The sequence below is a fragment of the Bidens hawaiensis genome, unplaced genomic scaffold (assembly GCF_021521415.1).
Source record: "Bidens hawaiensis isolate Kalapana, Puna unplaced genomic scaffold, B.hawaiensis_p1.1 tig00026187_1, whole genome shotgun sequence".
NCBI classification, from domain to species: Eukaryota; Viridiplantae; Streptophyta; class Magnoliopsida; order Asterales; family Asteraceae; genus Bidens; species Bidens hawaiensis.
The window spans coordinates 265,256-276,641 of NW_027494211.1; the positions used below are offsets into that span (position 1 = coordinate 265,256).

The following is an 11,386-nucleotide window of genomic DNA, read 5'->3' on the forward strand; positions in this document are numbered from 1 at the left end:
GGTTTCTCTATTAAAGTCGATTTTAGTCCATTTAAAGTTTTTTAGTTATTAAAGCCGTAAACTATAAAGTTGAAACTCTAACTATACTCGATTAGAACTTAAAGTCGATTTTAAGTTATTATTTATTGGGAGTCTAAATTTTAAAGTCGAAACCCTAACTATAGCCGATTGGAAAACATTGTGTTCATAGAAGGCATTTCTATAGTCGACTTAGGAAGAATAGTATGACATATCGAGTAACTATGCCCTAACTCAAATTCCTTGCTACCAGCACTAACTTGATTCCCTAAAATGGTGTGTGCGTGGGGTGGGGGGGAGATACGTCAGCGACATGCTGGTGAATCGTTGACTCTAAAAACATTTAACAAATCTTTAAATGACAAGATAGTTTCTTGAACAAACTCAGTGGGAATATCTTTCCATCACATGATTTGTACCACTGCCATACACACATAATATAAAGGCTCTATGGGAACTGATGCCCATTGTAGAACTGGTTATGACTGCTTGTTCAATTATGTTTAAATCTAGACATATTTGTACTCGATATGAGTTGTCTTTTATGTTCTATTTTGTATGTTAGAGATCACGTAATCTCTTATAAACATTTGACTGTCTTTTTAAGATAAACAACCCGTTTATCTTATTGATGGATTATAAAGGTTTAACATATTCACCTCTGATTGTCAATTCTAAATGATGTGGTGACCTCTTTTGAAAACCTTTGTAAGTTTATATAAATACATGGATCGTCTCTTGACCCGGCTTCAGACCTTTAGTCTGGTTTTGATAGCTTTAAACCTAGATAGATCATTTGTTTGAATAAAATATATAGACCTGTTTTCTATCTGTTTATTTTTCAATCTTGTGCTAAGTTTCTTCTTCATGAAAAAATATCTATAGTAGGTTTCTTCTTTAAGTAGAAAAGTCAATTGACTATAGCCTTTGTATGTAAAATCTTATATTTCTTAATCATGAAGAAATAATGCTTTGACTATAACCCCTTGCATATAAACTTTATATTTCTTAATCGTGAAGAAAATATATTTTGACTATATCCTCTTGTATATAAATTTTTATGTTTCTTAACTATAAAGAAACATTATTTTAACTACAACTTTTGTATATACAAAGCTTATGTAAACATAAATTTGATTAAGGTTTGGACTATACCCCCGACTAGGGTCTAAGTCATGTATGTAATATAATAATAACATAATAACTAAAGTGGAACCCCTACCTTATATGGGTATTTAGAGTTTGCACGCCTAAACTTTAATGAGTCGTACGACTACTCTTTATCGCGTACTGGAGCTTAAACCGACAGAACTTCGAGGCTTGGCACGCACTACGAGACTTGGCATGTAAAACAATGTTGTGTGTGTGAAATATGTGTACTGGGTATTAAACGTCAAAACTTTGGGGCTTGACACGCACTTCAAGACTTTGCACGTAAAACGATGTTGTGTGTGTGTGTGAAATATGTATTTTGGTGTATGAGAAATGAAATGCCAATTACCCCCATATATAGGCGAATTTATGAGTTCCTCGCGTATCGAGATGACTCGTTATACTCAGCGATTGCCACGTGTTGACACGTAGTCTGTCATGTCGCCACGTGGTAGGACATGCGTAACTTATTCGTGGAGGTTACATTGCGTATTGTGACAGACTTCCGGGTTGGTTCATCGCGTAACGCGACACCTCCCAAACATTGATTTGTGTAAGGCTCCTTTGCATATCGTGAGGGGCTTGTCTCTTTCCCATTGCATAGCGTGATGGGTTTCAAAACTTAAAATTTTCACCTTTGGTTCTTTTACTTTCAAAAAATACTAAGATGGCTCTCAACATAATATTAGATGTTGAACCGTTTTAAATATCAGATTTCATCTTTTGCAACGCAACATACATAACTGTTTCTAGACCGTTTCAAAAAACCTAAATAACCGTTTTAAAATGACCATTTTCTATACTAGTGCTTGTAAAACAAATATTTTAATAAAATAAAATGTCACTATGAGTGACAAATTTTGGATGTAATTTGAGACCTAACTCTGATATATTTTGTGAAAGTATTATTTATATAAAAAAAATTAGGGTGTTTCAATAACAAGATGAATAAGATAGATTTATAGTGATTCGATAAATTTGATATACATCCACTCTCCATAACTAGTTATCTTTCTATTAGCACTCCAACTCACACAAAAAATGTTGCATGTACAAAAAAGAGTATTTGCAAGGGAGCAATTAGGTTTTACTAGAACATACAATTACAAACATCCTCCCTTCATTTAACCACTAAAACAATCTTTGGACTAACTAGGCTAGTGAGCGAGCAACCTCTGGTCTCTATTGTCTAGTGGGCCAGCAACCTCTGCACTAACTTGTCTAATGAGCCAGCAATCTCTGATCTGTTGTTAAAGACTCCACACCCGGTAAGAGTTACCCACTCGATCCCTTCCACAAACTCTCTTGCACATTCGTCTTTAGAGCGAGTTGAATTGCCTCGTGATAAATTGGGATGCACCACGCATAATTCAAAATACGAAAAAAGTAGCGTTTTGAAAATGCAATACTCTTTTGGAACAAACTAATGAATCAAGCTTTGATTTGATTTGCAATAACCAAAATTAAATATACATTAATCACACACCACCTATTATTATGCATGCATCTTCATTGCCATTCCTTTTTATCCAACACAACTTTACGTATATCGACTTCTACAGCACCTTTTCCATTTTCCGATCTCATCTTCATCAAATTCCTGTTGTCTTCAAATCCTCAATCTTCCCATATAAATTCCATACCTTCAAATCTATAATCATGCCTGAATAATACCCGAATATTATTAAATTTGCTTATCAACGTCTACAAAACCATGCAGATTAGAAAATCGGCGCAACGAGAAATCCAGGCAAAATCATATAATGATGCCAAAGCGCCCCGCCAGCAGCAAGCCGAAAAGACTACCAGCACCAATGATCAACAACCAAAGGACATGGCGAACGAGTTATCGTTTCGTCTACGAAACATGTCCGAAAACAACATCCCCCCTCCGCAAATGGAAGACATTGATTCTCCAACCGAGGACAGCGTTCGTCAACGAGATTCATTTGCATCGCGTACGTTCTTCGGTAGTAGTTCGACTTCTAGCCAGATGTCTCCATTAACAAGGTCTCCATGGGCGTCGTATGTGGAAAGATCCGCACCGGATTGCTCCGATACTCATTCGAATTACACCGGGTTAATGGCGTCCCTTGTCCGCGAAGAAGGGAACGTATACTCGTTAGCAGCCACTGGGGATTTGTTGTACACCGGATCAGACAGCAAGAATGTCCGCGTTTGGAAGAACCATAAAGAGTTTTCGTCGTTTAAATCGAATAGCGGTTTGGTTAAAGCGATTGTGATTGCGAGCGAGAAGATATTCACCGGTCACCAGGATGGGAAGATTAGGGTTTGGAAGGTGTCAAGTAGGAACCCGAGCGTCCATAAGCGAATCGGGACGTTGCCGACTTTTAAATCGGTCGTTAAGAAATCGGTGAAGCCGAAAAACTACACCGAAGTGAAGGGAAAACAAAAGAATATATGGATAAAACATAACGATGCGATTTCTAGTATTTGTATAAGCGAAGATCAATCGCTTCTTTATTCGGGTTCGTGGGATACGACTGTTAAAGTTTGGAGCGTGACGGATTTCAAGTGCTTGGAGTCGATTACAGCGCATGAAGACGCGATTAACTCGGTGGTTACGGGTTTTGACGGGACGGTGTTCTCGGGATCGGCTGATGGGACGGTGAAGACGTGGCGGAGGGAGTTCGAAGGGAAGAGAACGAAACATTATTTTATAGATAATTTGCTTAAGCAGGAATGCGCGGTGACGTCGCTGATTATTAATCAGGCGGGGACCGCGATCTACGGGGGATCTTCAGACGGTGTTTTGCATTTTTGGGAACGGGATAAGTTGTTATCCCGCGGCGGGGGTGGGGTTTTGAAAGGTCATAAGCTGGCGGTTTTGTGTTTGGCGACCGTGGCGAATTTGGTTTTTAGTGGTTCGGCGGATACGAATATTTGTGTGTGGAGGAGGGAGGAAGGAGGGGAGCATAAGTGTTTGCATGTGTTAAGTGGACATACGGGGCCGGTGAAGGGTTTGGCGGTGGAGGATGAGCGACGGCTGGGGACGGTGTGCCGGTGTGATAGTAACCGAGTTTGGACAGTGTATAGTGGTAGTTTGGATAAGTCGGTAAAGATATGGAGGGTTACTACGGAACCAGCAGACGCAGAAAGCCAACAAGTACCAAGTGGCTCTTCCCGACAGAGAAATTCGGGACAAGTCTTTTCACGTAGGGGAGAGTGAGTACGAGGTGAGGTGAGGTGAGGTGAGGACTATGATGCAATATATGTATCAATGTACAAAATTTGTGACATGTTCATTGTAAAGTTGATGAAACTTGACGGTGTATGCTTATATTAACCTTCCAAAATATAATATTATGGAGTTAGATGAACATTATTAAGTTATTAAAACTTAATTACGGGTGCACACCGCTAACTAAGGTGCTATTTGTTTTTTAAGAGGTAAAATGTCCGTATTCTGCGGACCATATCTGTAGGCATCTGCAGCAGAAGAGGTAGACAAAACTTCTGCAATCTTCAACAAGAAGACTGTTTAACGTCTGCAGACTGCTATAATAAACGAAAAATTAAATAAACCGATTTTTTTAAACTTTATTCAACAACAAACTAGTAATAATTATACAATTTTAACAAAAAATCAAATAATACATTCATTAATCTAAACCTTCTACAAACTTTAATCAACAACAAACTAGTAATAACAGAACAATTACAATAATGGTGAATAGACTATCAAATCTTGAAGAAATAAGCATGCCAATGTAGATGATGGTGGAGGTAGCAGCTAGGGCTGGAGGTGGCGGAGCAGCGTGCGGCGGCGGTGATGTGGGGAGAAAGGAAGGCAGCGGCGGTCGGCTGGGGTAGGTGGAGGAGCAGTGGCGGTCGGTTGGGTTAGGTGGAGGAGCAGCGACGGCGGTCGGCTAGGGAGGAGCAGTGACGGCGACGGCTATTGCGGCGCCGGAAGTGGAGGTCACGGTGGTGCGGCACGGCAGTGGAGGTCGCGGTGGTGAAGGGGAGGAGAAGGTAAAATGAAAGGGTGGCTAGGGTTTAAAACAAGATTGAAGATGTAGAAGATCTGAAAAGAAGAAGGTCCCTGTCTTCTAGGATAAGAGGGCGCGAAGACATTTTTTAATGAAATGTCTTCAGAAAAACAAACAGTCTGCAAGCCTAAAGGACTGCGCGACGCAGACATAAGAGACCAAGAAGATCTTCAGACAAAAACTTCTGCAATCTTCAACAAGAAGACTGTTTAACGTCTGCAGACTGCTATAATAAACGAAAAATTAAATAAACCGATTTTTTTAAACTTTATTCAACAACAAACTAGTAATAATTATACAATTTTAACAAAAAATCAAATAATACATTCATTAATCTAAACCTTCTACAAACTTTAATCAACAACAAACTAGTAATAATAGAACAATTACAATAATGGTGAATAGACTATCAAATCTTGAAGAAATAAGCATGCCAATGTAGATGATGGTGGAGGTAGCAGCTAGGGCTGGAGGTGGCGGAGCAGCGTGCGGCGGCGGTGATGTGGGGAGAAAGGAAGGCAGCGGCGGTGTCACACCCGGCCCTGAGCGGCGGAAACAGCCGGGCGCGCGCGAGTGGGGATTGATAATTAAGCACGGGCCATTGCAAACATTCATAGTAAGATTTTCATTGCGCATGAAATGTTTAATACAAATACATTACATTGTTTAAAAATCACATAAAAACATCCAAGTATAAAACTGTTGAAGATTTCCATGCCATATCCCCTTGCGCGGCGGGAACAACCACGCGCATCGAATGGATAGAACTAAAATCTTCCAAAAAGCTAGTTTTAGATGTTCAGCGTGAGGTGCTCTAAGTGTGACTCCATGCGCTACCTAGTTATCTCCTGAAAGACACGTAAAAACATTTGAATCAGTATAAACTGAGTGAGTTCACAAGTTTTAGTAACTTGATAAATCGCATTGCATCATAGTCTTAATAAAAATCATATTGAAACACATTTCTGATTTCGTGTCTAAACATATACTTGATAATCCGTATGAAAACATGGATCTGACACATATTTCTGATAAAAGTCGTTCAGCGGCTACGCGCGATCATTACTGGAAATCGTGCTCGTCTGTGTAAGTGGCGCTGCCACTACGAGCGAAATAAGTAATACCGTCCCGCGGTTTACGCGCGAACATTTCTGGAAATGTGCTCGTCCATGCAAAGTGGCGCTGCCACTACGAGCTAAATAATATAATGCCGTCCCGCGGTTTACGCGTGGACATTTATGAAAAACCGTGCTCGTCTATGCAAAGAGGCGCTGCCCCTACGAGCTAATCAATAATTCCGTCCCGCGGGTTACGCGCAGACGTTGTGCCGGAAAACAAGGCGCTCGTCCATGCAAAGAGGCGCGACCCCTACGAGCGGGCTCAAACCCATAGTACTGCCCCATGACCATACTAGGCACTCGTCCATGCAAAGAGGTGCGACCCCTACGAGTGGGTGGATCAAACCAGCAGTCCCTACCCTTAGAGTTCCAATGGTAAAGTGATCACTTACTCGAGTTCTAGCGCACATACATCGAAAACCTTAGATAACCGTTCGCATTGCTCATCATGAAATATAATTTAAACACATAATCGCTTGCATAGCTTGTAAGTATACCATGATAAATCATTATTTAAGTACGTGTCCCTCGCCCCGAAAACAGTTTAAAAACAGTGAAAACAGCGAGAATAGGGGCTGTGAGACTCACCTGTGGTTCTTGTTAAGGGATTAATCGAGATTCGGGTTTTCTTGGTGTTGGCCTCGGAATTGAAGGTCTAGAATGCTATTAAATAACAAGAAGTATATATATTAAGATCAAGAATTAGGAGAATATAAGGGTTGGAAAGCAGATCTTAAGGTTATATTCTTGGCTTACCTGGTAACAGGATCGGAAACGAAAACAACGGATGCTTGGGAGATGATTAGTGCAAGTTGCAGTTCTTAAGAGAGAAGTTTGAAGTGTGTTTTGGGTGATAATTTAGGTTACATATTTATAGGCAAACTCAAGGGAACACAATCCCTTGCTTTAGGGGATTGTAATCTCTTCATATCTAGGTGTAATGATGATAAAGTATGGAAATTATTATTATTTATTTAAGAGTGGAGTAGTGGATAAAAGATTTTGATTTGATTTGGACAGGACATGCAGGTCTGTGGTTGGTGGGAGTAGGGTGGCTGACAGTTGACTTTTCATGTTACAGTGTGCTTTTTCAGGTACTTTGTCAGTGTACAGTAAAAAGTGGAAAAATCTCTGAAACACGCTACCGTTTCTTTTTGGGCGGGAGTAATCTCCTTACATCTGGAGAATAGACTAAGTGTTCTGCGCGTATCACTTTGTGCGCATAGCTTTCTGCGTGAAGGTCATTTCTTTGCTGCGGGTAGGTGCGTGACCTTCTCGCAGTCAGGGACATTGAGTTTCATTTGTAGATTCTCCAGGTGGTCTTGGTATTTCAACATAGTGATCAGTCATGTTGAAGTCAATTCCATCTTGGAGCTTCAGACAAACTAGTTCTCAATGTTCCCGGCATGCGGGAAGGTTAGTTCCCCTTCCGCACGCGCATAAACGATTTGGGATGCACCCGCCTTAGCATCATGCGAGACGGTCAACCCATTAGACAACATTAAGTTATAGAAACATAAAACCAATACACTCGCGCATGGCGCATATAACATATGCCCACGCAGGTTCTTAACATGGTGCGCTCGCGCAGGGCGCACATAACGTGCCCGCGCTGATTCTAACATGGCGCGCTTAATATTTACAATCACCTAATTATTAGGTTGATTACTTAGTTTATAGGATTGGGAAATTACCGGGTGTCACAGGCGGTCGGCTGGGGTAGGTGGAGGAGCAGTGGCGGTCGGTTGGGTTAGGTGGAGGAGCAGCGACGGCGGTCGGCTAGGGAGGAGCAGTGACGGCGACGGCTATTGCGGCGCCGGAAGTGGAGGTCACGGTGGTGCGGCATGGCAGTGGAGGTCGCGGTGGTGAAGGGGAGGAGAAGGTAAAATGAAAGGGTGGCTAGGGTTTAAAATAAGATTGAAGATGTAGAAGATCTGAAAAGAAGGTCCCTGTCTTCTAGGATAAGAGGGCGCGAAGACATTTTTTAATGAAATGTCTTCAGAAAAACAAACAGTCTGCAAGCCTAAAGGACTGCGCGACGCAGACATAAGAGACCAAGAAGATCTTCAGACAAAAAACAAACACCACCTAAATGCCACGCTCATTTCTTCAACCTTGGCGTGACCATTTGTAAATTAAGTGTAAATGACAAAATTTAGTCTAATTACAACCATTTGTATGTACTAACCTTGAAATGAAGCCAAACCAAATGAAACACGTCTAATCATGATAACCAATAACATCAAATTTTCCAAATAAGAAGTTTTAGCCTTCTCAAATAAGGGAGTTCTCCTAACATCCCCAACTCCAATCCCAACCGTGCTAATCTCGGAGTCTTGCCGATCAATGTCCCGAAATAAATGCTTAAAATATATGTTAGCTATAAAGCAAGAAATAAATGCTTAAAATATGTTAGCTATAAAGCAAGTGAGTTCGTACCAAGACGTACAAGACAACCATAGTAAACCAGTACTATGGTATGTATACATACCGCACTTGAGGAGGCCACAACCAAGAATGTAAATAATGCTTAAATGTTAAGCCATGCCAACATTACATTACTGTCCATACATACATGATACGAATTTGTGGTGTTTGGGCCTAATGTCAACAAAGTCAATAGAGGAGGGTAAATCGGGTTTTTTTTTCAGAAACAAAGGTTTGGGTATGGTCGGGTTTTGACTGTTTTTGTTAGGTTTTTATCAGGTCGGGTACAGGTGGTACCAGTTTCGTCAGGTGTCCAAGTCAATTCCGGATCCGAGTAATATTTTTCAGATGAACCAAAACCTTGTTTGTATCCGCAGATCAGATACGAGCGGGTCCAGTTCTGGATAGGGTCCGGAACCACCTCTAAAAGTCAATATCAATTATCAATCACGTAGCCCATTATAAGTTGGCCAAAACTCTAGTGCTCCCTAGTCCCATTGGGGAAAGCACCATGTAGAGGTGGGCACGGTGGGTCCCATGTCAAGTAGAGCATTGTCAAGTAGTACTACATGTTTGACTCTGAAGAGTTAATAATTACACAAAGTTTACGTAAGTATACACCATAAAAATAATTGAAATCAAAAAGGAAGTTATAGCATGTATTCCATCTCAATTAAATTAAGTTAGCTTTTTTTTAGTATATATATATATATATATTTGAACGACTAACAAAATATATTAAACACTAGCCGGCAACTAGAAAGAGAGTACAACGCCAATATTAAAAGAAACACCAAAGTACAATAAACAAATTACACCTTGAATCGATGCCAATCATCCCAAGTTAGTTCGCGCATCTTCCCTCTATTTTTTATCCCAAGGTAACTTACCACCTTGACTTCCTCAACCAAACCTGAGAGATTTAGTGAACCCCCATTGTGGACCAAATCGTTTCTCCTTTTCCAAATACACCATGTGGCCACAAGACATATCGCTTGGAACACCAAAGCCTTTACTTTTGAGACTCCCAAAAACTTGTGTGCATTCAACAAATCATGGAAACTAAACAAGAAAAGGTCAGAGACTTTACACCAATGAGTAAGCACAGACCATAAGGCTTGAGCCAACCCACGAGAGACAAAACTATGTTCAACCGACTCCTCATAATCTCCACAAAACGGACAAAGCTTCGAAACAACCGAGATATTTCTTTTTTCCAAAGCATTGAACGTCGGTAGCCGAACGAGTGCCGCCCGCCAAGCCAAAAAGTTCACCTTTTTTGGAACCAACAGGTTCCAAATAAATGCAAATTCCGGAGTCGTATGCGTATTCACCGAGATCCATTCTTTAAGGCCTTTAACTGAAAATTCTTCCATGTCACCAAGCTTCCAAACAATTTTATCTCTCATTGAATTAATTTTTACCTCAAGACATAGTTGAAGGAGTCCTCGCAGCTCCTCCAATTCCTCACCTACTGTTGGATCTCGGATCCAATCCCACTGGCCACACACCCAGCCATCCACCATAAACAATCTATCCGCTACAACACAATCCTTCTTTTTCTCAATCAAAAACAGTTTAGGAAATCGATTGCACAACGGAACCGGGCCTAACCACCAATCTAGCAAAAACCAAGTCCCCCTGCCATTGTTAATCACATTCAGGAAGTATTTATGGATATCTAACTCCACCTCCATCAACCTTGAATTTACTTTTACAACTTGGTTCCACGCACACGAGCTCGATAGTTTCTTTGGAATGGCGTTCCAAGACCTTGAGGAGTGATGACTAGCCCACACCACCCTCCACCAAAACCGACCCTTTTCATTCTTGAAGCGCCACCACCATTTAGCAAGTAATGAATCATTCGTGTCTCTCAAACGATCAAGACCAAGCCCGACAAACTTAATGGGAGCCACAATTTTATCCCATGCAACCCAATTAAGTTTTGTCTTTTCCTCTGACCCATCCTAAAAAAAGACTCGTCTCAACTTTTCGAGCATCTCCAACACCCCTTCAGGGGCTTTAAATAACGAGAAATAGTAAGATGGGAGGGAATTCAAAACGGACTTAATAACCGTGACACGACCCCCAAAAGAGAGATGTTTGGCCTTCCAAAGAGTTAACCGCTTACGAAAAATTTCAACCACTGGATCCCACGCACTTATACCATTCATATTTTTCCCAACTAGAAGACCGAGATGGATAAACAGTAATTTCCCAACTTTGCAATTTAAAATTTCCGCAGCCAAAAGTTTCTCCCCTTCACTAGCTTCAATACCGAACAACCGGCACTTTGCAAGGTTAATTTTAAGCCCCTACACAAGAAAGAAGCACCTTAAAATTCTGCTCAAATTTATGGCATTACGCAACCCCCATTTACCAATAAATATCGCATCATCCGCATATAATAGATGAGAGAGTACCGGGCCTTCTAATCCACACCCTAACCCCTTAAATAATCCCTTATCCTTAGCCGTTTTCATTAGACACGTAAGAGCTTCCATTGCAATAACGAATAAAAATGGTGATAATGGATCTCCCTGCCTCAAACCCCGTAAGCACTGAAATTCCCGAGTAGGAGACCCGTTTACCAAAACCAAAGCCCGACTTGCCAACAATATCGCCGACACCCACCTCCTCCACCTACCCGGAAAATTC

At 41.0% G+C, this 11,386-nt stretch overlaps 1 pseudogene; it reads left to right on the forward strand.

Annotated features, from left to right (window-relative positions):
* The first annotated feature begins 2,989 nt into the window (after window positions 1–2,989).
* LOC143573041 (protein JINGUBANG pseudogene) lies at window positions 2,990–4,360 on the forward strand (annotated as a pseudogene).
* Window positions 4,361–11,386: the final 7,026 nt, after the last annotated feature.